Genomic DNA, 27,213 nt, shown 5'->3' with positions numbered 1-27,213 from the left:
ATTACCGGGTATAGAAATGTGTAAAGATATGTTTGTAACTTGCATACATTTATCAGTTTATGTAGAACTTGGAACAAAAACAGATATTTTAATGATAGAAGCACTGGCGTCTCTGGCATGTATTTTTTTTGGGGGGGGGGGACATCAAAGAAAGTGATTTAAATGGTACTGCCTAGTCCAACCCGTTTATTACCTTAGATTACATTTTTTACCTTTCTGCTTACCTTCACGGACCTCCTGAGGTAGAGCCTATATCAAGAACTATGTTATAATCGTTTCACAGCCTGAATATTATATTCCAAATAAACATAATAATAATTATTATTATTTATATGTTATTCTGTAGTTAGTAAATAAATTACTGTAAATCACAATAAAATATTGAATATTTTATACTTCAAAATATTGGAGGGACGCGTCCCCCTCATCCCCCCCGAAAGAGACGACCGTGGATTGAAGTATTTCCGTTGTATTTGTTCGAACGATTATTGAAATAATGAATACTGAAAAAATAATATGAATAATTTTAACATTAGCTATGACTATATAACTTAATAATAATAATCTCTCTCGTAGTTAGTGTACGAGTCTTCGACACGGGAGACCCGGATTCAATTTCCAGTGCCAGCTCACGTTGATTGGATTCCATATTAAGCTGAAGGTCCACGTCTAATGCAGTCACGTTGCTGAAAGTGCTCTAAATTCTAATTGAGCAATAAAATAATAATGAACAAAGAACGCATGACTACGTTCGCCTACAGGATGGGGCATGGAAGTAACTACTATTCGCTGAATTTTTGAAAGGGCTCGGTTGTTAGAAATAATTGCGAAATCATATTAGATTTGCTTACTTACATATTACAGTATTGAGTGTATTTACTGTAGTTAATAAGTTATTTAGTCTAATATGCGTAAATAGTAATTGTTATATATGAAGTATTATGTGCATAAAGTTAGGTGTATTCACTATTTCGCTGGTGTGTCCATCTTTTGCCCCATCTCCCGTTTCTCCTCGGAAAAATTCCTTCGGATGTGTACCCACAGCCCGATTACAGACAATCAAAAGGATGGCAAGGAACGAGACAATTAACTTTAAAAAACTACGCATATATTGAATGATGACAACTTCAAGTCTGTCCTACATTTTTCACGGACAACTAGATTCTTCCACAGGTATCATAAACAGGAACCATGGCCTAGAACACCATCAATTTAGATAAATCAGTATCCTAAGACGAAAATAGACATAATACAGAGTTAGAAATTCTAGCTAATATATCTGGAAATAATCACCAGTAATAGTAACATAGAAAGTATGATCAGGTTCGATTCCCGGTGATTGTGATACCGCGGAGCGCATCCAAATCCGATTCCACGTTTCACGTAGCCTCGTTGCTGAAGTATGACATTAAGTCGAAACAGTCAACCCATGTTAAAATCTTTCAACGTCAGTTAACTGGACATTAGACTGACTGATATTTAAAAAAAAAATGAGAAAGAAAGAAAGAAAGTGGAAATAAAACAATCTAAAATAACAGAAATATGGATGCTTATTTCGCTCGAGCTCCATCGTGGCTAAGCGGTAAGTGTACGCGCCTTTCGCGTGGGAGACCCGGGTTCGATCTCCGACGGGAGCTCATGTGGTTCGGTTAATCAACAGGTTCCATCTCAGATAACCTCGCTGCGGAAAGGGACGACAAACTCAAACTCAACTCCAGCTTATTTTACTCGAAGCATTGGAAGAAAGGTGGAAGATTTCTAAGCGGTTATATTTTAAGCGAGACCTAACCTCCCCGCATGTATAAATATATAGGAGGTCAGTGATCATCTTCCTTGAAAAGTGTGTTTAAAGAGGTGCGGGCGCACCTGCAAAGTGCAACTTACCACTTCCTTCTCTCAAGTTGTGGAAGGAAGATTGAAATTAAAATTATAAGAGGAAATTGAAATGAATCATAAATTTTAGCAGGGAAGCTTCTAAGTTTAAATATGCAAACGCACGAAAGAAAAGAGAAATTCGTATACCTAACCGTTTACTTAACCTTTTACGGACCATCACAACACATGTATTCAGAAGACCTATTTCAAGTTAGCCTCTGACATTCACAGAATAAATGAAACTTTACAAGTGAACTTTAGTGCACATAATACAAACGTTAATGCTGTAATACTATAATGATTATTCACGATAATTAGTGTGGACCAAATTTTGCAATAATTCTCCCATTGGACAGCTACCATTTGTTAGTGCTCTAATAGCATAAGAGTTATTAGCAATTATTTGTGGAGGAGTCAACTGGAGATATACCAAGATTTACACTAATTTGTCTACAAACATTGGCTTTTTCTTACTGGATTTGTGGCTAGGCCCATCGTTCACTATAGTCTTTTATTATTGGAAACTGTAATTTAATTTGTGACTGGGGCCTTCCTTCAATATATTGGGCAGTTGGGGACCTTCTTTCTTTACATTGAGCAGTTGGGGCCCTGAGCCCTTTTCATTACGTTGGGCAGTTGGGGTCCTTTGCCCTTTTTCATTACGTTGGGGCCCTTTCATCGTTAAAGACAGGGATCTGGTTTGTAGCTGGACCCATATTTACCCACAGGTTGGTTCGTCCTTTATGGATTTTAACACATCTTGTAGGTCAATTTAAGAACTCAAAAATGGAAACGCAGCGCATTTTAAAAAAGAGTATTTACTTTTACCTAGTCAAGTATCAAGTTAATTTAGACAAGAAAACATGCTTCGCTTTTGGAATTATTCGCTGGGGCTTATGCCACAGTGTTTACGTGGAATTTTTTCGCCGGAATAAATGCCATAATTCTACCCAGCTCTGAAATAGAAGTATAATTACTACATTAGACCCAAAATAACGTGATTGCTAATCAGAAAACAATGCACGACGTTTTAGAGTAGGGCCTCCTCAGAATAGATGTAGACCTGCAGTGAGCAATGCCTCTTCCTTAGCGGCCAAGTTACTATTTTTGCGTCTACTGTATGAGGTTGATTCACGTTATGTCACAGAGATGTTTTGATCACGTAGTAAAAACATCCGAAGTACATCAGCAGCATTTGTAGAACTTTCTACAGGCTACTTCAAACAATGTAAACAAATGACGTCATTGTAGTCTCAGTGACATTTTTCTATTGATGTTCCAGTGCTCAATCAGCAGGCTATAGTAATTCGCTACGTTATAAATGGCCGAGTATTTGAGAGCCTGTTAGCAGTTGTCGTAAATAGTGACACTACAGGACAAAGAACTTATAATGAAATCAAAAGAGTACTTTTTGCCAACAATGTTTTGATGTCTGAGATTGTAGGCTGCTCTTTTGATGGAGCTACTAATTTGAGTAGATGCTATAACGGAGTTAAAGCATTACTGGAGAAGAATAATCCTGAAATCACTTACACCCACTGCATGGCTCATGCTCTTAATTTGGTTATGACCAATTCGACTGAGCAGATCCCTGAAGCTACAAAGTTATTTGGTGTTGTTCAAACCAGTACTGTGTTCCTGTCTGAATTCTACAAAATATTGGATGCTTGGAAGAAAATGATTGATGCAAGCTACAAGGGACATGACAGACTACGAAAACTTCAAAAAGTTGGTGCAACACGATGGTGGAGCAAAAACTAGGCACCGAATGCGATAATCGACACTAGCAAGTTTCGCTGCGAAACAGGAAGCCAAGACGAGGACGACTGTCCATAATCAAGATTTCTTACATTTTTATTGTTCCTCGATGATGTTGTACAGAACAGGCGCTTTGATGCGAAATCAAAATTTCAAGCTGAGACTTTGCTAAATAAATAGACACAATTTAACACTGTAATACTGTGCTATGCGTATCCAGAACTTGTTCACAGAAACGGAGCCTGTTTCAAAATACCTGCAGTCTCACGGATTGGACTATCTTACAGCCTGGAGACTTGTAGGCAATTTGCAGCAGCAGCTTCAGAAGAAAATAGGAGCAAAATATGAAGTTTGTTTAATGCTTTACGAAAATACAAAAATGTTTTGTGATAAGATAAATCAACATAATCTGGTGTAGAGATAGAAATGGAAGAAGACTTTTTGCCCAGAAGAATCTCAAAGAAGAAGAAAATGTCACGAGAGCTTGCCGCAGATGAACTGGGAAAAAATATAAATGTAAATAAATATGATTTATTCAAAATAATAAAATAAAATAAAATAAAACTTCAACGAAATTCTTAATACAACTGCTACATGTGTCAGTGATAGACTTCAACAGTCAAAAGACTTATTGTCTGAACTTCAAATGTTGGATCGCATACACTTTTCGGAAATCAAGAATGGTGTGCCTGCAGGAGCTTTCGGAGTTCTTGCGAAAAAACTAAATATAAAACAAGAAGAAATATGCAAAGAACTCCAGCAGTTCTCTGTCGTGTATGACACTCTGTCACAAAACGTTCTGCTTTTTAATGATTCTGAAGAGAATGATGCACCTGAATCCGTAGAAGACAAAGAAGAAGATGATGATTATTCATCTGAGCCTGCTATGTGAGAATGAGCATGTTTTCACGGGATTCATGGCAAGAGAGATAATGATGCTGCAAACACCTTCTGTAAAAATTGTTTGTCATGGGCAGGGAAAATTTTGTACCAATTTCCATGTCAGTCTAGTTGTTTTAATACAAATATGAGTTGTCTTTACTATGCACACAGTGACATGTAAAATACTTCTCAAAGTTAAAGTTGGTGAAAACAATTCTCAGAGCTAGTTTGTCTCAATACATTTTGGACACGTTTTTACTAATGAATATGGAAATAGGCATGTTAACTTTAGTGTCCGTGGACGAAATTACGTATTCAGGAACACTGCAATTCATTATCTGAACTGAAAAGAATCTTAACTTTTCAAATTATTAGTTGTTTTGTGTTTTAGCAGTGTTTTCCATTTCTCAGTAAAACTGTCGTGTTCATTCCACAGTCAAAAGTTATTATTAGTTGTTTACTGTTTCAATTTTCAGTAAGCTGTCCTGTTCATTCCACAGTAAAAGTTATTGGCTATTATTTGTTTAGTGTTTCAGCTCCTATATGGCAATACAATAATAATTATAAAATATTCTCTCGAGAGTTTGTTTCTGGAAATCCTGTGCTTTGCTGTTAGATTAAAACTTACTGTGACGTAAAATTTCCAATGACCAATTCCGTTGGATTTCTATCTTTGGGGGCATTTTAAGCCAGTGTGCCAGTGTAAAATTAATGACATTGGCTACCTGAAAAGGAGAATCATTATGGCCTGTAAACAAGTATCACCAAGTATGGTTCGTATAGTGCACAAACACTGGGTCGCACGGTTAAGGATGTGCATAAAACAGAACGATCTGCATGTTGGACATGTCATGTGATTGTATTTGTAGTATGTGTGTTAGCACTGTCTTTTCCTGGTTATTAAAGAATACGTAATGTGAGATGTTACAAAGCTCGTTTTTCACTTTATCCTTCAATTCGAAACTTCGCACAGCACATTTCACAACATTTCACACATAACATATCCTATATCTATTCACAACTTCAAAACCGTTGCAGGGTTTGGAAAAATAACCTTAACGTTGGGTTTCTCTTCGAACGAGGACGTTGTTTAATATGTCACACGACCAAGTTGTCATTTAAAATAAACAAGTTGATTCCGAGATGGCGGCCACCAAAATGGCGGACCACAATCTTGAAACACGTCATAATGTTTTGCCCCTCCCACCAGCATTAATCCCAATTGACTTCGGATCGACTGCATTTACAGTTTCTCAAATATTTAGCCTGGTCCAGATTTTGTACTTCACTTAACAAAATATCATCTTTCAATTACTTCGGATATTTGGACATTTTCTAGAGAACGAAGAAGTTCTGGGATTTTAGTATGTCATTTAAATAATCTTTACCAACATCTATGTTAAATTTTAACTTGTTAATAATTACTTCCTAAGTTCAATAAAATTTTAAATTAGTTTGACTGATTTTTCGGAATTTTAGAACTTAGAGCTAAATATTTATGAAAGTATGTGTTTTATGAGAAATTGTTTCCCTATAAGAATATTGTGTTATCTATGTTCTATAAAACGACACTACGTTTACATCTTTATGTTCAACCATAGTGAAGATATTACTACTCGTATTTTTATCTGGGTGTTGTTCATTTGACGCTTCCAGCGGCCATTTTCCCATATGACAGCGAAGGCCACGTGGGATTTTAGGGGACTTTTAGTATGTTGTTTAGAACATCATTCCAAATATCTGTACCAATTTTCAGCTTGTTACTAATATATTTCTTTTTTCATTAAAATTTGTGCTTCATTTACTGCACTATAATTTAACTGAACGTGAGAACGGAAGCACAGCGTGAATTGTATGTCATGTACTGTTTAAGAAGGAAGTTATGGGTCCGCTGATTAACGTAAAATTGTAACCAAGCGCGCTTGTCCCACTTGGAACCAAACCTAAGTTTAACATGTCGTAGTTACGGGTGAGAACTTAACGCGAAGCATATATGCTCACGACGAAATTAATGTTGTCAAGCACACGATTAAGATTTAGATTTTTGGGACTTCGTTATGTATGGTCTCTTAGTGGTTACAATACCCGGGGAAAGGTAAGAAAGGAACCGAGCTGGGGCCTATATGTTAGGTACCACCCCGGCAGTTTCCTGGTGTGAATGAAGAAATTCTCATTCAGGATGACCGGCTTGAAAAAGCTTTCTACACTTATTCGATTCAGTGCACTACCGGGAATTGAACCCGGGACCACTCGCAGTAAAGGCGAGAGCATTAGCGACCACGCTACGCAGGGCTCATTGTTAAGCACATGAATTAATTAACTTTAATAAGGAAAATTACACTCATTATTAAAGAAAGGGAGAAGATATAGTGCAGAAAGTACATAGAGGATTTTAGAAGATCAGCCAAGCACCTTTTCCGCCTAAAGTATATTTTGGAGACGACACTTTTTTTCAGGTGGGATCTTTGATTTTCTGTAGTGGTCATCATCACTTAAAGATAAATTACATTTCCTAAATGTATTTTTGTGTTTAGGATTGAAAAAATGGAAGGTGACCATTGCATGGATTTAAAAGATATACGTCAACATTCCCTTTCTTTTTCGTAAAAAGGATTTTGTCATATTTATAGTTTTAGGATGAATCTCTCGTTTAGATAACTCACATACATGAAATTTGTTTTAAGAAAAATTTTGCGAAACATTGGGGTCTGTTTTTGAACATATAAACCCTGTACTGGAAAGAAAAGGTTATTTAAGGAGCTTTACTTGAACGTATACGTACCGTACTGTTCCGAATATAAGTTGACCCCGAATATAAGTCGACTTTTATTTTTAGAACCTCTTTCAGAGAAAAATATATACCCGAATATAAGTCGATTTTTTATTTGTGTAATTAACAACTTCTATTGAGAAAATACAGAAAGTTTTACAAATTTTATAAAACCTCATTATACTGTATTATGTATGTATGCGTACTGTAGGTAGCGTTTGTATGTGTTTAGCGTAATTCAATCACATTACTGTCATTTTTTTTGCCTTTTTTAAAGACTTCCTTTCATGTTTTACTCACTTGCAGTTGATCTCCCGCTATAGTCTTCATTTTCGCTTGATGTCTCACTGTCTGCCTCTCCAATGTCATTTGACCTCTTATTATTATCTTTTTCATCCTCACTTGAAATGGTATGACTTTACTCATCATTTGCATCGTTCCACAACACATCATCTTCCGACTCGTCCAGGCTGTTAGACACACAACACTTCTTGAATTCCTTGATGATGCTTTCGCTGGATACACTTGTCCATGAAGCGATGATCCACTGTAGAAGAAAGTGATACCATGGGTTTCTTTATTTTTCCTGTTGGGGTTAGGGGATGGTTTCCCTCAAGAAGCCAATTCGTGTACAAGGATCACATTTTGTCTTTAAACGGCTTGTTTACAACATCAAGGCTTGAAGTTGTGATGTCATTCCTCCTGGAATAATGACCAAATTAGTGTTCATATTCTCGAGCTTCCTCTTGACACCATGAGTGACATGCCCACGGTAAGCATCGAGCACCAGCATCCCTCACTGTTTCAGCAAAGCTCGTGGACGTCGATTCCAAATGAGCTCCAGCCAATCCTTCATCAGTTCTTCCGCCATCCATCCCTTGTCCTGAGCATGCACAATAACACCGTCCGACAACTTTTCCTTCGGCAAATTCTTACGCTTCAAGATAACGAAAGGTGGGAGTTTCCTTCCGTCAGCTAAATAGTCTATGGGAAAGACAAGATTTGAGTATAATTTGAGGGTACCAGATTTCCTTCAAACTACAATTGTATTGGTACCTGAGGACCACGAAAAACTATGATGGCCGTCTCGGAACGGTAGCTTTTCAAGATGGCCTCGAATCAAAGAAGGCGCCCGATTCGATTTATAAAACTGGCAATATCTCAGCTCCTAATTATCGAACTTTAACGCCCATTTTTTTAAACGATAACTCATTATATTTTCAATAAGTATTGTCCTCATCATTTTGTCGTATCTTGGACGATACATGAGGAAAATAACAAAAAATAAATTTCGAAGCGCTTTAAGTTTTATTTAATCTATACTAATCGTGACAGCAAAAGAATTTATGAAATAATACTTTGGGCAAAAGAAAAAGAGACATTAATTAGCATTCGTTTGATGTATTTGCTAATATTCTATCAATAATACAGCCGGAAATATCAAGATTTGAATGTTCAAAGGTGCACGCGACAGTACTGTAATTCAATGTAAACACTGAAAAGTAAGGGGGAATGTTCCCACAAATTCACCGAGTTAATGGCAGTGTAGTTCAGAAAGTATTAGAATCTTGTCTACCTCTGAGACCTGTATTTAATGATGAGAAGAAAAGATGCATGGTAGCCCATCATTTACCTTTACCAGAATATATTGCAGGTAAGAAGATTGAGCCTCCTAACATTACAACACAGCCAGTTCCTGATTGTCTTAGCTTGTTTTCGGAATCTAAACAGAAAAAATGACTTTGGGTTCTAAGTCGATATTCTCGTCATGCCAACTGTATACTCCTCAGGATCTGTTTGAGGTAGGTTGTCACAGTCTGCGAACTTACAAGCAGGTGTATACTTCATGTTATCAAGCAAACAAGAACAGCTAAGTAGCTTACAGGAACGAGAACATGGGCAACTCAAAAAACTCAAGACAGCTTCTGGTGCTGGTAGTCGGTCATACACTGAACAGATACATGTCCACTCTCATCAATTGTCCAATGATGGTTTTCAGACTCGGGAATTTCAGGAAAGTTCTCCAGGCATCGTTTCCAAATTGCTGATTGGTAATTTCCTCTAAGAGCATCCTGATAGAGGCAATCTTCGCAGGGAATCACGGTTAGCTTTACCTGGGTTTGAGTCCGACTGGAATCGAACCTCGGTTCAGCTGAAAACGCTACAGATGCGAAGATTCGTCCGCTGGGCCGCCTGAATATTACTTCCCCTCCTACTTCACTCCTAGACCAACCCCTCTCCGAACGGATTCCAGGGCTTTGGAGAAAGGAAAGTCTTCAAAGTGGAATTTAAAGAAAATGCTATAAACACTAAATAAAATGTTTTGCTCCGTCTTCTTTCACATGCTGGATGGCTGAAATATAATCACGCTAATGCAATTCGATTGCGATAGCCTAGCTGACAATCTCTCAAGAAGCAAGTGAATTCTTAGAGATTTAAGAATTCAGTTGCTGCTTGATCAAATTTTAAACTTTGCTAAAAGTATTTTTTTAAAAAATGAAAATAAAACCTCTAAAATGAGTGGTTTGGGTGAATGTCGTTAGTGGTAGTCAGCTCAACTGTCACCAAAAACACTAATACTATCGAGTCAAAAAAAAAAAATGAATAAATAAAGGATTACTCAGTTAGCAAAGGTAAAGAAGTTAAAGTTATTTTACATAAATGATAACAGTTAGGAATTTGATAACGTAAATAAAACTTTTAATGACTAAAGAAAAATTCGAATGTGAATATTAAATGAGTTAACAATATTTTGATTTCCTTTTTCTTGAAGCAACAACAAAACAAAGAAATTTAGAGCTAAAAATAAATATTGTTATATAACAAGAAATTTGTTGTAGAAATGATTACCGTAACTTCGAAAATGGTAATAACAATTACATTCTTGCAATCTTTTTGTCTTATTTGCAAAGAAAGATGAATATTTTATTTTGTTTTAGTACAAGAATATTATTAAAACTATAAATACATTCACAATATCAAGCATTTAAAAATCCTTTTTACTGACACCTTATTGAATTGAATTTACTTTGATCTACTTTTTACGAGATAGCACATTGATACACAGGTAATCGAGTTACACGTAAAATGATTTATTTGAAACGAATACCATTTATTTATTTAAAAAAGAAATATATTAATGAGTTGAGTTGATTTTGAGTTTAACGTCCCGTTCAGCAGCGAGGCTATATGAGCCGTGGACCTACTGATTAACGTGGAATCCGAACCACATGAGCTCCCGCCGGGAATCGAACCCGGGCCTACCACGCCAAAGGCGCGTACGCTAACCGCTTAGCCACGGAGGAGCTCCAGAAATGTATTAAAAAGAGAAAAATGATGAATGGAGAAAAATACTTGAGTAATTTAGAGGTTGTGGATACTTCTGAATTTCTATGCAGTCATGACTTGCTAAATAAGCGAAAGCTCAAAAATATATGAGGGATGGATAGAATAGAAGTGCAATTACGAAGTTTAGAATACATAACGTTAAGTTTGTATATGAGCATATGAGTCAATACATCTGCACAAATTAAACATACGAAATAATCATTAATTATACATATATATATATATATATATATATATATATATATATATATATATATATATATATATATATATATATATATATATATTCTTAATACCAAATAATTTTCATCTTCACAATAATATATATATGCAAAGCACTTGATACACAAAACCGCATCTAATAATACACACAGAAATATTCATACTTGTAAATAAAAATATTAAGTTTATTTATTACTTGGTGATAGTTATAATATCGACATTTATTTAATGAAAATTGACTCGTGCACAACCTTTCGTGCACTTAGTCCTGGTAATAGGCTTAACATTGTATTTTCCATGGACTACCATGCATCTTTTCTTCTGATCACCAAATACAGGTCTCACAAGAGAGGTCCCACAAGTTGTCGCTAAAATCTGATTGCCACATAGCACATCTGATAGAGCATCATGAGAAATGAACATGGACAAAATTTAAGGTGCTATGCACCAGAAGGATAGGAGCTAGGGGAATTCAAAATTTGAATTGCCAAAAAATTATATCATGGAATTATGTACGTATAAAGTAAATATCTTCAAAATCGTTAAAGCAATCAAAACAAATGTTGCACAATATAATGAGAACAAAACTATAAACAGTGTTGCCATAAGTGAAACAGTATTGCCAACTCAGCATAAAATATTTTGTTTGAAATAGCACAATATACAATTGTGCGCAGATTTAAAATGCACTATTATCACTAAACATAACAAGGAAGTGTAGTGGTACAGTGTTGCACACTGCTGGAGCTACAGGTGCTGAAAATGTACAATGAAGAAGTCTGATATGTGGGAACAAAGGATAATCACGGAATGCATTAGAAAATAGTGAGCATTTTGCAATATACTTCTGTAGCCCCGATGAATAAGCAGACAACTTGCGGAAACAAAATCATACACGCGAGGAAAGAAACACCTGTTTTCTAATTCTGTAAACTGGTTCTCCAGGTTATCTTATCAATATTTGGAAGAGTACTTTCTTTGTTTGTGTCTTTCGTGTTAAGTGACATATTCTTTTACTTCCTCTCCTACATACCATATGAGTATGTTTGTACACTGTAATATTACCATATTCACATTGGTAATATAATTATTTTATTATACCTCATTTCGTTTCTAGTCGGGCTGGATAGCGGTGTGGTTTAGAAGGCTACACAACCGACATATTAGACATCGCGGGTTCCAACCCCTCCTCGGACATGTTTTTGTTGTATTTTTCACCTTACATTTCATGTTTCTCTCTCATAGTGATTCGAATCCCACTTTGCACACCTACATAGCTTCGGAGCTGACACAGGGCGCAAAAATCGCATCACTCAATTTAGTTTCTTAAATGCATCAATATTTTGTGACACTGCTGACATTTTGCTATGTTATACTCTGTGTTATGCATTTGAACTAAATTCATAGTATGAGACCCAGATTCCTTTATTACCATCTGTTGCCACATATCAGACTTCTCCATTCTACATTTGCAGCACAGGTAGCTCCAATAGTGTGCAACACTGTATCACTACACTTCGCTGCATAGGCGCCGACTTTGGGTGGGCAGGACACTTTTGCCCCCCCCCAATATTTAGAAATGGGGTCCTCGCCCCTCCAATATAATCCGGCCGAGGAAGAATTAACCAAGAGGAGCAAGAATTTATATTATAAACTTCGTCATTCCTTTAATTCAACGTTAGGAATAGCCTCCTAGGAATGGGTACGAGTCGAGCTAAAACTCGACTCGACTCGAATTCGAATCGAGTTCCGAGTAGAGTCAAACGTAATTTTCTCCAGTCGAGTGCCGAACCGAGTCGCTGTTTTTTAGGTCAAGTTTCAAGTTGCGTCGAGTTTGATAAATGGCTCGCTCGTTCAGCTCGTTTTAACTCGTTTTAAAATCATGGCATGATTAGACTGGAAAGTGAAAGCCATGAGAAATGTAAGCGATAAAGTGGAATACTTTTAGCATTGTTCACGAGAGGGACACTGCTTGTATCTCGTTTCGTCTCAATAACGAGACGACAAAGGATTTTATAACGAGGCCTCAAATATCGTTAGCACCAATTTAAGTATATACTTTAGTTCTTACCATCAAGGCTGAGACCTGCACGGTCGTATTTTTTAGCCCAAACAGAAGCTCAACCCGGGTAGTGATGTAAACTTGCTCGGCTCAGTTCAACGGAGCAAAATGCTCGAGTCGGCATGGTTGGGATGAGCCATCGATTCGCCCCAACTGAGCTATCAGCTCTGTTCGTCTGGGTTTGGGTGAGCCATCGGCTTAGATCGGCTCACCCAGGCCGACAACCCTAAGCCCGAGCCGAGCAGTTTTGAACATGTTTGGTCAGCGCCCTATAACTTTTAACAATATTTGGCCTTAGCCAAATCCTTGCTTCTCCGGAACTCAAATCCAGAATCTCGTGAACGATTGCCATGCCTCCTAGACTTCACGACTACCGAGGTCGGCAGTCAATTAGTTTTTAGTATTCAGATAAAACACCACCTATCTTTCATGTTTATACACGGTGTTGTTATAATAATAATAATAATAATAATAATAATAATAATAATAATAATAATAATAATAATAATAATAATAATAATAATAATAATAATAATAATAATAATAATGTAGTAACAATAGTATCATTGATAATAATTACACTGTCTATGTAGGATACTTGAAGAGAGTACTTGAAACTACATAAAATTTAGCTCCATTTGGCTCGTTCTGGCTCGACTCGACTCGAAACTCGAGTCGAGTGCGAGGAGTCGAGCTTAAATATGTCTGTTTCGAGTCGAGTCGAGTTTCAAAGAAAACTCGCTCGAAGTCGCTCGTGGCCATCCCTACAGCCTTCTTATTCGATAGAAAAGGCGGTTTTCAGACTGGTGTTGAATAGAGCACTGGGAAGCTTGGACCCCCCAATATTTTCTTCAAGTCGGCGCCTATGCTTCGCTGTTATGTTTACTGATAATAGTGCATTTTAAATCTGTGCACACTTGTATACGGTGATATTTCAAACAAAATATTTTTATACTTAGTTGGCAACACTGATTCGCCTATGGAATAACTTTTTATAGTTTTCGATAGGGCATTTTATTCTGATTATATTATGTAACTTTTGTTTTAATTGCTTTAACGGTTTTCAAGATATTTACTTTAAACGTACATAATTCTGTGGTATAATTCTTTGGATATTCAAATTTTGAATCCCCGTAGTTCCTATCCTTCTGGTCCATAGCCAGGGGTGCCCACAGAGTGGGGGGCTATGACGCAAACTGCGTCATTGAAATATTTGGGGGGGGTTAAAAATCTATATAAATATGTTTGAGGGGATGAAAAATTAATCGAAAAGAAGATTTTTTCATGGAATAACAACTAAGGATAGACAATTGAGGGGGGGGTGCGTCATGGACATAAGGGGGGGTGGGCACCACTGCCATAGCACCTTAAATTTTGCTTATTTTCATTTCTCATAATGCTCTATCAGATGTGCTATGCGGCAATCAGATTTTAGCGATAACTTGTTGGACCCTCCCGTGTCAGACGTAGACACACTTTCTGAATTACAATGCCATTAACTCGGTGAATTTATGGGAACATTTCACCCTCACTTTTCATTGTTTACATTGAATTGCAGTACTGCCGCGCGCACCTTTGAGCATTCAAATCTTGATATTTCCGGCTGTATTATTGATAGAATATTCACAAATACATCAAACGGAAGCTAATTAATTTCTGTTTTCTTTTGCTCAAAGTATTATTTCATAAATTACTTTTGTTGTCACGATTAGTATAGATTAAATAAAACTTAAAGCGCTTCGAAATTTATTTTTTGTTATTTTCCTCATGTATCGTCCAAGATACGGCAAAATGATGAGGATGATGCTTATTGCAAATATGATGAGCAACCTTTTTTTTTGGGGGGGGGCTTTAAAGTTCGATAATTAGGAGCTGAGATATTGACAGTTTTATAAATCGAATCGGGTACCATCTTTGATTCGACGCCATCTTGAAAAGCTACTGTTCTGAGACGGCCATCATAGTTTTTCGTAGTCTTCAGGTACTAATACAATTGTAGTTTGAAGGAAATCTGGTACCCCCAAATTATACTCACCCATAGACTAAAAGCATACAGCATCACTGTAATATGCAGTTTTTCACTTTCAGTTATTCTAACCGGAACAGACTTTGCTCCTTTAGCATTAAGAGTCATTTTAGTCGGGATGTCCAAGTAAACTGCAGTTTCATCTGCATTTCCAATCTGTTCCAAAGGGTAGAGTGGGTTGGGGGGAAAGTTGCCATAGTTTTTAATCATAAGACAATAGCAAACAGAAAAATATGAGTTGAAAACTGAAACTTACAGGATAAATAGTTTAGTCCTTCCGCTAGACTCTGTGTGACGGTCGTGAAAGAACTAGATACGTAAAGTTCTTTGCGTAATAAATAAAAAAATAAATAAACATCTCTAAATAGGCGGATAAGTAAACATCTCCAAATAGGCATCATTCCCGCACTATCGGTGTAAGATGCATATTTCTTGTGAGTAAGATGCCACACCTTTTAGGCATGGCTACTTCCGTAAGATTGGAAAATAAAACGATTTTTGTTTATTATGATGTCTTATAAATTATGAACGGTAGAATACTGACAGCAGCTTAGTCTAATGTACACAAATGAACTATTTCTATATGGAATACGTGTAAGTAATACAACAGTCAGCACACTGTAAGAAAAACCATCGAACCTAAAGAAAATCATACTTTTACCAAGTAGTTTTGATACAACCTGACCGGGATAACAGTATGGTTTTGGAGGGATGGCGCTGCTGTTGTGTTTACATCAATCAGTTCCAGGGCAAGCGCGGGGGACAGGTGAGCGGAGAGTTTCACCTTGCAGTGTATCCAACGGTTTTTAAAAGTTGCAGTTTAGATGTTATACATAGCCTAATCTGTTTACGCTTAATAAAGAAAACCATAAGTTATATACCGTAAATACGCGCGTAATTTTCGCCCTCGCATAATTTTCGCATCCCAATTTTGAAGGGCATTTTTTGTATATTCTATTTTCCTCGCGTAATTTGCTCCCGCGAGGATTTGACAGTGATTTGTAAGAAACCACACGACTTCTTAATCAATTTTTTTATGTTATTTTTCTACAAATTTAGAATTAGTTGTTTGTTGTCAATTCTTGCTACAAAGAAAACGTGTACCGGTATTTTCGTGTTATTTTGACTGGTAAAAAAAATTAGATGATGTTCACTGATGTGGTTAATTTTTTCCCCGCATAATTTACGCATCCTTGTTTCAAAACAACTTTTTTCCTCTAAAAAAGTGCGAAAATTACGCGAGTAAATACGGTAATTGTAGTGAACCATTCCTGCAGTAATGAAGATGTAGGCCTATTGTGAATAGTGATATATGGATGGAAATTACCAATTTAAGAACAACATTGCACAATTGATAATTCAGTAAGCTTCTACCGTGTATTAAGCAGATTGTATAGAAATTGATTACGTTTTATTCGATTTCATTATAAAACAGGAGCAACTGTGAAACACAGGAATGACAATGTCAATGACTAAAAGGTTAATTTAAGGTTGATAGCTTAGAGATTTGCGAAATACTTTGTAAGTTTAAATCAAGTTAATGTTAAGGCTCACGTTGCTTGTGTTTGTTTTAAGTGTATGTTTATCGGTTGACAAATAAATTATTTTCTCGAGTTTTGGCCAGGGAAGAATTCCGATATGCTTCCACTGAGAACTATGAAAGTCCTCTCCGTTGGTCTTTTGGCTAGTCATGTGCTTTTACTACGTGGTTCTGGGTTTGATTCCCAGTGAGAGACCACAATTAAAATTTTACAACCCTTCACTTTCATTAATCACCTGTGTCCTCTAGCATAAACAACATAATCAAGGGACGTTAAAATAAAGCAATTTCATTTTTCTTAAAAAAAGTAAATCCTTTGTTTGGGGGGGGGGAGAGGTGAAGAAAATTTTCCTTCATTTTTTAAAGATTTATGGGATTGGATAGCTTGCCTTTCGGGATTGATTTGTAAAATTTGATTCAGTGCATCCTTAGAAATCCAGCCCTTTGGTAGAGCTCGAATAAAAGTATTTATAAAACATCAGCGTATGGGTAGTGAAAGTGTAAGTATAATTGCTTCAGTACATGATAAATTCACAACTTTTATTTATGAAGAAAGAAATTTCCCGTGGACTCCCTCTGAATTTCTCTCAGGTTCTAGCTACCATGTGACAAAGAATTAAATCTACCAACTGCTTTCACACACAATATAATTTTGAAACTTGGGAGCCTAGTGGTATCTTTGTGTCTGTAGTATATAATAATGCTGATACGTTATTCTCTTGAACATCTTAATGACATTTGTCATTTGACTTAAGAAGACTGAGTTTAGCCTGTAAGTACCAAATTTCTCAAAAGTAAATCCCCACGTTGAGCGGGTTTGCATATCCAGGCTCCTAACTATGAAAACATTTACGATCAATCTAACCCCAATCATTTCACAGATTCAACCTGTTGTATATAAATTATTAGGACGTAAAATTGAACATAATTTATACGAAAAAGACTTTTATGCATTGCAAGACCTGTAACTGCCAAATATTCACCACAAACTTATAGTCGTATCGACATAAAGAAAAAGAAGTGTGGAGCAGGAAACTACTTTATCCAAAAGTCAAAAGAGACACACTGAAGACATACGAACTGGTAGAGCGGTTTGGGTCACTAGTCTATCAATTAGAAGTTTATGTGTTCAAACCCTGAAGGGAGTATTCGTTTTTTTTTGTTTTTGTTTTTTTTAAGTGTGTTCCTATTTTCATCAGAGGACTGAGAACATTTCTTTAAATAAATCTTTGGCAACTACTTTTCTCTCAAATTCCATTAGAAGGGAATATGATATGAATTGCAAATCTAAAATCCACAGCTGAGAACAAAATATTATGTTCAATATTTCATTATTATCCTTTGATTTGTAATGAAAAACTAATTATAAGCATTGACGATTTCAGAAGATTCTCCCCCGGTAATGGTCAATATATGAGTGAGAGAAAACTGATAAAACATTGTTAGTCCACTTTGAGCATGATCGAAGATAACTTATGGCCACGAAGGGGGAAATTTATGTCGACAGATTCTCAGATTCTCCCACAGGTCATGCCCTGAAATCATCACTGTTTGAAAGGTTTCCTTAACAAATAGAATATTACATTTATTTCTCGTTCTACGTTTTGAAATGGAAAAATCATAATTTTAAAGTGAATTATAATACGATAAGCATAAAGATTTATAGAACTAATGAAGTAAATATTCTTGTGTAAGTTATCGATTTCTAATCAGATTAAAACTCGAATATTCGTTTGCATCGCACTTTAAAGTAAATCCTCTCTTTATAGACTTCTTACTGGAAAGTATGTTTAACTCCAATTACTTAATCAATATTTTTAATAATATATTTTTATTGTAATACTTTTACTATTCAATGTTGTATACACTACATTTCCCAAAGCAAAACCTCGCAAATGTATAGTGGACTAGTGAATATTATCAAATAAATTATCATTTTGTTTACGTAAATACTGCATCGCCTCATCTGAAACTTCGTACTTTAATAATATTAATAATAATAATAATAAAATCATAGCCATACCTTTATTAGAATTTCAGGCTTAGTCAATAAATGAATTCAACGTGGTCTCTATTCGAAGTTCTATTTAATCGAATCCGATAGAAATACAAAGAGAAACTTCGAGAACAGGTAAAAGAAAAATGTTACCTTGGTGGGACTGGAACTAATCTTTGAAAGTTTCTTTCAATTTACAGACAAATGCCTTAGGCACTTTGTTTCTTTTCTTTAAGTTAACTGATTCACCGAACGTATCTGAGTAACTTGTCTCTATTTTCTACTCGATTGTATACGTTTTACAATCAATTCCGTTAATCTTGAACGACAGGACCACGAATACAAAAACATCTAGGAGAATTAAATTTCCAAACTCCCCCACCGGGAATTGAACCCAGGACCCCATACCCCTTAGGAACACGTGCTAGCCACTAGACCAGCGTGGAAAGCAAGTGAAAGGCGTTATGTAGTATCTGAAGTTTACGCCTATTTCATCCTGCTGTAATAATGTTTACCGTATTCGTTACTTTGAGGAATGATATATGTTATTCATATAGGTTCTATTACATATTCGTTCATAAATATTATATAAATTATCAGAATTATTCATGATCTTCCATGGAAATTCACTGGTACATGCGCAGTAGAAACAGAAGAATGCAGTTTACTGATATTAGTCAGAAGGCAAATTTCTAACAGGCTATCAGAATTCCTTAATGGAAAGTAGTGGTTCCCAACCTGGGAACGCGCAGCTTCCTCCTGAGTAAACATGAAGTGGGAGTAAGGGGGCGAAAGCTACTGGCAGAAATGAATTGTGAAATAAATAATATTAATAATAATAATAATAATAATAATACTAATAATAATAATAATAATAATAATAATAATAATAATAATAATAATAATTATTATTATTATTATTATTATTATTATTATTATTATTATTATTATTATTTGTCATACCGCTAAATCAATTTCTTCACTGCTTTCTCGTCACAGCCCAAAACCCAAGCAATCTGAATGAGAGTTTGTTCCACTTTTACTCGACTATAATTTCTCCTCGCAGACTAACAGATAGTTCTCTACAGCCTTTAGAGCTAGGCATTTTGACAACTTGTAGAAATTTGCATTGTAATTCGTATTAGCAATGACAGTAAAGTGGATCTTTCTGTTTCTACTGTGCATCATCAGCATTATTATATCAGAAGTATTCCGCCATTACCAGCGGGTCACTTACCGCAGCTGAGAAGCTGCCATGCTCCACAATCTTCTGTTAACCTCTCCATCTTCACATACGATTTTTCTGTTTTGATATCGCCAATAGCCTAATTATGTTTCTATATAGTCTAATTCGTCCCCTCCCTCTTTTTCCTGCCACCATACCCTCTAGCACATCCCTCATGATACAGTTCCTTCTTAACCAATATTCCAACCAGTTTCTCTTCCTCTTCTTAATAATATTTTTCTCCTTCCATTTCCAACCCTCTCATTCGTTTTCCTCTCGACCCAGCTATTTCTCTCCATTCTTCTCCACGCACATATTTCGAAAGCCTCCAATTGTTTCTCATCATTTCTGCGTAATGTACATGTTTCTGTCCTATAAATACAGTAAAATACAGTACACGAAGCCTTTTATGAGTCTTTTTTTCAACTCTAAGGCCTCACAAAATAGTATTTTCTTCATCCTAAAGGCTTCTTTCGCCATTTCTATCCTTGCTTTTATTTCACGTTCCCATGTCATATCACTAATAATACTACTCAGACATCAAAAACTAGTCACCTGTTTTTTTTTCTTGCTCCTACTTCTATATTTGACACCGATCGCTTCGTTTCAATCACCATGGATTTTGTCTTTCTAACATTTATTTTCATCTCATATTCTTCAGAAGCCTTTCTCAAGTTTTCTACATCTTATTAATTTTATTTTTAAATTCTGCAACAACAATCATATCAACCCCAAACCGTATAAACCTCATCATTCTATCTCCTACCGAAATTCCATCTTCATTATGAAAACTCATTTTTGCAATCTGTTCTACATTGCTATTAAATAATGTCGGCGAAATACATAATATCTGTTGAACTCACCTTTCAATTACACTGTCTGTCTACTGTGCATGCGCCAGTGAATTTCCATGGAAGATCATGAATAATTCTGATAATTTATATAATATTTACGGACGAATACGTAATAGAACCTATATGAATAACATATATCATTCGTCAAAGTAACGAATACGGTAAACATTATTACAGCAGTATGAAATAGGTGTCAACTTCAGATACTACAAAATGCATTTAGCTATATTGCTTTTCACACTGGTATAGTGGCTAGTACGTGTGCCTAAGAGGTATGGGGTCCGGGGTTCGATTCCCGGTGGGGGAGTTTGGAATTTTAATTCTCTTAGATGTTTTGTATTCGTGTTCCTGTCGTTCAGGATTAACGGAAATGATTGTAAAACGTATACAACCGAGTAGAAAATAGAGACAAGTTACTCAGATACGTTCGGTGAATCAGTTAACTTAAAGAAAAGAAACAAAGTGCCTAAGGCATTTGTCTGTAAATTGAAAGAAACTTTTAAAGATTAGTTCCAGTCTCACCAAGGTAACATTTTTCTTTTACCTGTTCTCGAAGTTCCTCTTTGTATTTCTATCGGATTCGATTAAATAGAACTTCGAATAGAGACCACGTTGAATTCATTTATTGACTAAGCCTGAAATTCTAATAAAGGTATGGCTATGATTTTATTATTATTATTTTATTATTATTTTATTATTATTATTATTATTAAAGTACGAAGTTTCAAATGAGGCTATGCAGTATTTACGTAAACAAAATGATAATTTATTTGATAATATTCACTAGTCCACTATACATTTGCGAGGTTTTGTTTTGGGAAATGTAGTGTATACAACATTGAATAGTAAAAGTAAAAGTATTACAATAAAAATATATTATTAAAAATATTGATTAAGTAATTGGAGTTAAACATACTTTCCAGTAAGAAGTATATAAAGAGAGGATTTACTTTAAAGTGTGATGCAAACGAATATTCGAGTTTTAATCTGATTAGAAATCGATAACTTACACAAGAATATTTACTTCATTGTTGTATAAATCATTATGCTTATCGTATTATAATTCACTTTAAAATTATGATTTTTCCATTTCAAAACGTAGAACGAGAAATAAATGTTTCCTATTTGTTAAGGAAACCTTTCAAACAGTGATGATTTCAGGGCATGACCTGTGGGAGAATTTGAGACTCTGTCGACATAAATTTCCCCCTTCGTGGCCATAAGTTATCTTCGATCATGCTCAAAGTGGACTAATAATGTTTTATCAGTTTTCTCTCATTCATATATTGACCATTACCAGGGGAGAATCTTCTGAAATCGTCAATGCTTATAATTAGTTTTTCATTACAAATCAAAGGATAATAATGAAATATTGAACATAATATTTTGTTCTCAGCTGTGGATTTTAGATTTGCAATTCATATCATATTCCCTTCTAATGGAATTTGAGAGAAAAGTAGTTGCCAAAGATTTATTTAAAGAAATGTTCTCAAACCTCTGAAGAAAATAGGAACACACATTAAAAAAAACAAAGACAAAAAACGAGTACTCCCTTCAGGGTTTGAACACATAAACTTCTAATTAATAGACTAGTGACCCAAACCGCTCGGCCCGTTCGTATATCTTCAGTGCGTCTCTTTGGACTTTTGGGTACAGTAATTTCCTGCTCCACACTTCTTTTTCTTTATGTCGATACGACTATAAGGTTGTGGTGAATATTTGGCAGTTACAGGTCTTGCAATGCATAAAAGTCTTTTTCGTATAAATTATATTCAATTTTACGTCCTAATAACTTTTATACAACAGGTTGAATCTGTGAAATGATTGGGGTTAGAGTGATCGTAAATGTTTTCATAGTTAGGAGCCTGGATATGCAAACCCGCTCAACGTGGGGATTTACTTTTGAGAAATTTGGTACAAGTTGCCTTTAATAAAACCTGACCCTCCCCCTCCTCTATCTGAAAAGCCCTATATTGTTATTCCCATATGAAATTCAAAGACAAAGGCAATCGTCTTTATTCAGTTGTATTTTTATTTCAAGAGTAAGTATTAAAATGTGCTACGCATGTGTATTTTTTTGTTTGTTTGTTTGTTAATACTGAACTTAGGTACCTAATTCCTATTGGGACTCACCTTCTTCATGAATTGATGTAAGAAGCGTCCGCGTGATTTTCGAGTGATTATTTCATCACTGATATCTATGAACAATGAGATAACAACAGTGGAAGACAAACTTCGTTCTTCTCAAACTTGATACTTTGAAAAACTTATGAAAGTGGTTTCGTTATCCAAATACATATTCACTCTAATCAGTTTCAGAAGTAGCATTAATCCTATAATAACGTAATGGCTGTAAGAGTTACACTGAAAATGTATTTTGTATGTTTTCTTTTTATCGTAATTCAGGATTTTTTCTGAATTTCACTGGAGTTATAAGGAATCTTAAATTATCAGGCATCCCACTTTAATCGCTCTCCCTTCATTCCCAATGCGACATTGGGTATATTTGCAGCTTAGTGCAGCTTAAAGTAACCATGATCGTACATATTTGATTTGTAACTCGCTTGCTCATAGCGTTGCCCTCGAGACGAGATGAGAATTCAGGTTTTCTCGTCTCGTGTCGTAAATGTTTGTAAAATTCCTGTCTCGAATGAAAATTTTCTCGTCTCGTTTTGTAAATTTATGCACAAAATGTGTCCTGATTTCCGTCTTAGTTTCATGTAGAATTTATCAGAATTCTTCCAGGCTACGACGAGTCCACGAAAGATTGATATAACGACATTTAAATCATATTTATTATGGAAGTAAATTGTGTAATGACTTGCGTATCTTTAAACGTTGATAAATGCTCTTTCTTGCGTTCATACTATTACCTTATCAAATTGCATATGACATATATACAATTAATCATATAATACTAAACAGTGTTTAAATTAAGATGTAATATTTGGGTGAACTAGTCATGGCTACAAGACTCGACAATTTTCTCGCCTCTTCTCGATTCACGTCTCACTTCATATTTATGAAACAAGGAGCGCACACATGGGTAAGCATACCCTATATTTTTGAAAACGGGATATCGCATGTCTACCGAAAGCTATAGTGTTTCTTGTGAGTACTCTACAATTTGTTTTCTCCGATGTTTTTTTACCCCGAGGTTCCCTTGAATTTGTCCTTACGCATATTTTATAGACTTAAAAATACTAGAGACAGCCACCAGAAAATAATGAGTACACATCCTACATATCCGCTCGTCAAAAACTTCGGAACGAGTCGAATCGACCAATTTTAATTCCTTTTTTTTTTCTACTATTGAAAATTTTAGTGTAAGAAATCGTTTTCTTTGCCACAGAGAGTATCTGATCCTTTGTACAATACTGATGTTAGTTTATTGGCAAGTTAATATGGAGGATTTATGTATATTTCCTTTTTTTTTTTTTTTTTTGCTTGCTACTTAAAATGTTCTGCAAATAACTTCAATAACTTTTGAAACTGTTCGTCTTCACTTGAGCATATGCGTGAAGTGGTTTATTACGAATAGGACAAAAAGAACTGTGATAGATTGATTACAAGTAATTTGGTTAGAAACACTGCTGCTTGCATTTTAGTTCCAAAACCGACCATCCGCACTCGGTCGCTGGTCAAGTAATATAATAGGTTAAGTAAATATTAATTCAATACCAGAAAGTACAATAAACATTTGGACAACGAATACAATGTCAGGAATGTTAAACCGTTAGGCACTAGAAATGTTCAGAAATCTATAACATATAAACAGGCACTTGTAAACGTAATGTGGTGTATTATTTTGGAACATAGTGTGACATGAGCACAACTTTAGCTGCTCGTTAAACTGTAAGCAAAAATAAGTAGGGTCTAAAATTTCCTTAGCCTGTACGATTACAAACAATTAGACCAATTAGCAGGATCTTCAGAACATGTAGCCTAGCATGAAACCATTTCTGACAGGCAATCCACTTTTAGGACTATCAATTCGATTGGATCAAAATAATACAACTCACAAACACTGCAATATTTACCCGATTGTGCATCATAAGTACTTTTCCTTCTTTCCTGGTGTTGGTGAAAAATTGTTTCGCAAACGTGTTTGGAACATCCAAATTCAATACAGACGCCTGTTATTTCCATCGGACGTTTCTTGGTAAGAGAATTGATACAGGACAAATATCATTGAAAGATACTTGCGGAGACGTTTGAATTGCAGCGGTCAACTCTACATTGGTCGAAGACCGGTCAGAAGAAGCAGAGCTTGTTGGCGTATCTTCGCGTGAAAGCTGGCCAGGCGAGGTCTTCGTAGACCTAAGTGTGGTTGTACTTCTTCTTCCGTGCTGAGGAAGGCGAGAAGGTCACGGCTGCAGCTCCAATTTAGCATCAGTAGAAGTGAGTTTTTTTAAAGCATATCTGGGTTTGTACAGTGGGAAGAGTGGCCGTCAAGAATGAATAATATTTTCCCGGTCTGCGCTGATCTACGTGGAATGAAGTGCTGCTGTAACCAGGTCAAGAAAATGTCAGAATCGACATACGCAGATTTCTGATTCGTTATTATGGTTGCACCATTGGGCATAGAGTCCACCCACTGCTACTTTTTGTTCTTACCTTTAAAAATTCATGTAGTAGACAGAAAGACATCTTCCGCTCTGCAACATATGATGACAGAAATGGTTTCACCTTTTCCGCCAGAGATTACTTAGTTCGTTGAAGTTCCGTTAACACTAATAGCGTTTTTACGCGTGCATTCATCTGGAGACTGTTTCATAGAGATCGACGAAATTTGGTAGAATTTTGATGCCCGGAATGCATTCATCCCTCCTGTTCTTATTTGTTCTACTGCGAATTGCTAGCTTTCTTCCGACTACTCTGCTCGTTGAGACATTCGTTGATATATCTTTAAAATTATCTGCAAAAACAAAAACAAAAAGGGGCATATTTAGTCACTATGACAGCAGTACAATCGTGTATATCGAATGAGAAATGCAACTGTTATCTTACCTTTCATATTTGTATCAATCTGCAGGTGTTCACATATTTCTTTTGTATTTTCTGCTGCCCTGGGCATCTTGTACTACAGCATGCAACTCAAACATTATAGGCATCTTGCACCGCACTTTTTAAGGCATCTATTCCATTCAGCGTTTCAAGATGCCTAATCCCTTATCTACATGTCATGTGCGTCTAACTGCACTTGACTCATATCAGTTCATGGCATAACCTGTCTTCATGTTTCCTGTCCTGTTTCAGAATAATAACTTTGATAACTACTTGTTAACCATGACTTATGTGCACTTCACCAACTTTTAGCTATAGCAAAGGGTACTTACGTAGCAAAGGGGCCTATTTTCTCCTCTTCGTTCACAAACTACTTCAATAACCTTATTGTTTTGGCAAAGTAACAGGCATACAATAATCTCTCTGCTGTGAGCATTTCCATGCCATCTCGTTGCGCAAGTTCCAAGCAGTGCATTTATAGGCATCATCGAATCATCGACGCATTAGCATCTCACCTCACTCACTTTAATTGTGAGTTTTTCTTAAGTTTATCATATAACGTTGATACTTGAGTAACTTTTCATCAAAATCATTGTGAAGACGTTGTGCCAACGTTTTCCGTCTTCGCAGAGAGAGACCGTTTCTTCTCATCATCATCCTGCACCATCCTAAACTAGCCTTGAAATTTTGGATGTTGGCTGCACGTGCAACTTCCAAAGCTTTAAGGTGAATAACTTCACGTGTAACAGGAAGACCCTGATCACGCTTTTCTGTAATAAACGCCACAATCTGTTCTTCCAGGTTCTTAGATTTGCCGGACTTCGGGCCTCGAAAAGCCTTCCTTGTAGCACAAGAGTTCCTCAGTTGCTTTGCAATTTTCTTCCAGACTCTCACATTTTTCTCAGACACCCCGAAACGTCTGGACGTTTCATAATTGTGTCGTTCTGCATATTTCACCACCATGAGTTTGAAATTTGCATCGTAAGATTTTCGCTTTTGCTGGTTCAGCTGCTTTTGCTGTGTACCCCTTATTTCCACTTTATCAAGCTTTATTAATGTTACTGGTGATCTACACGCCACTTTTTGGATAAAGCACACATTCATGGACTATAAAAACACTTCGTCTGTCTATAAAGAAACATATTTACGACAAAAATCAACTAACAATGACTTAAAATAATAAAGGAGAAAAAACAGAACCCCAGATGCATATAGCTCTGCTAAGGGAAGGTTCCTACAACGTGAAATAATTTAGAGTTCCGTAAGAGCCATCTATAAACATCTGCAGAGAATGCAAATTTTGCTATTTTCGCATTGTCCTGAATATAAGTCGATCTGAACATACTATAAGTCGACACCGAATATAAGTCGACTTCGCATATAGGTCGACCTTAATTTTTAAGCAGGATTCTTGAAGAAAAAAGGTCGACTTATAATCGGAACAATACGGTATTTGTGTGTTGAGCTCTTAGGAAATGAAGTGGATGATTTTTACGTCCCACGATTATCTTTGATAAGTAGTTTTAATAGGGAACCACGATACATACGGTGTGTGTTTATTATAATTTTGCGTGGTCCTTATTGAATTAAGGATCTTATGCATTTGAGGTGAACGCTGTACCTGTAACATCAATGATCCGTTTGGAAT

At 35.9% G+C, this 27,213-nt stretch overlaps 1 long non-coding RNA gene across 2 annotated transcripts in view; it reads right to left on the bottom strand.

The window, feature by feature from the left end:
- The window catches only part of LOC145662771 (uncharacterized), a 323,806-nt gene that overhangs the window by 99,829 nt on the left and 196,764 nt on the right, over positions 1-27,213 (bottom strand). For both annotated transcript variants that reach the window (XR_014127101.1, XR_014127100.1), the window contains exon 3: positions 25,176-25,476. This is a non-coding gene — a long non-coding RNA (uncharacterized LOC145662771). The remainder of the gene's footprint in view (positions 1-25,175; positions 25,477-27,213) is intronic.

This window comes from Thermobia domestica, chromosome 10 (assembly GCF_964235325.1).
Source record: "Thermobia domestica chromosome 10, izTheDome1.hap1.1, whole genome shotgun sequence".
NCBI lineage: Eukaryota > Metazoa > Arthropoda > Insecta > Zygentoma > Lepismatidae > Thermobia > Thermobia domestica.
The sequence above is the reverse complement of the archived record's forward strand: the minus strand, read 5'-3'. Positions and strand labels throughout refer to the sequence as shown.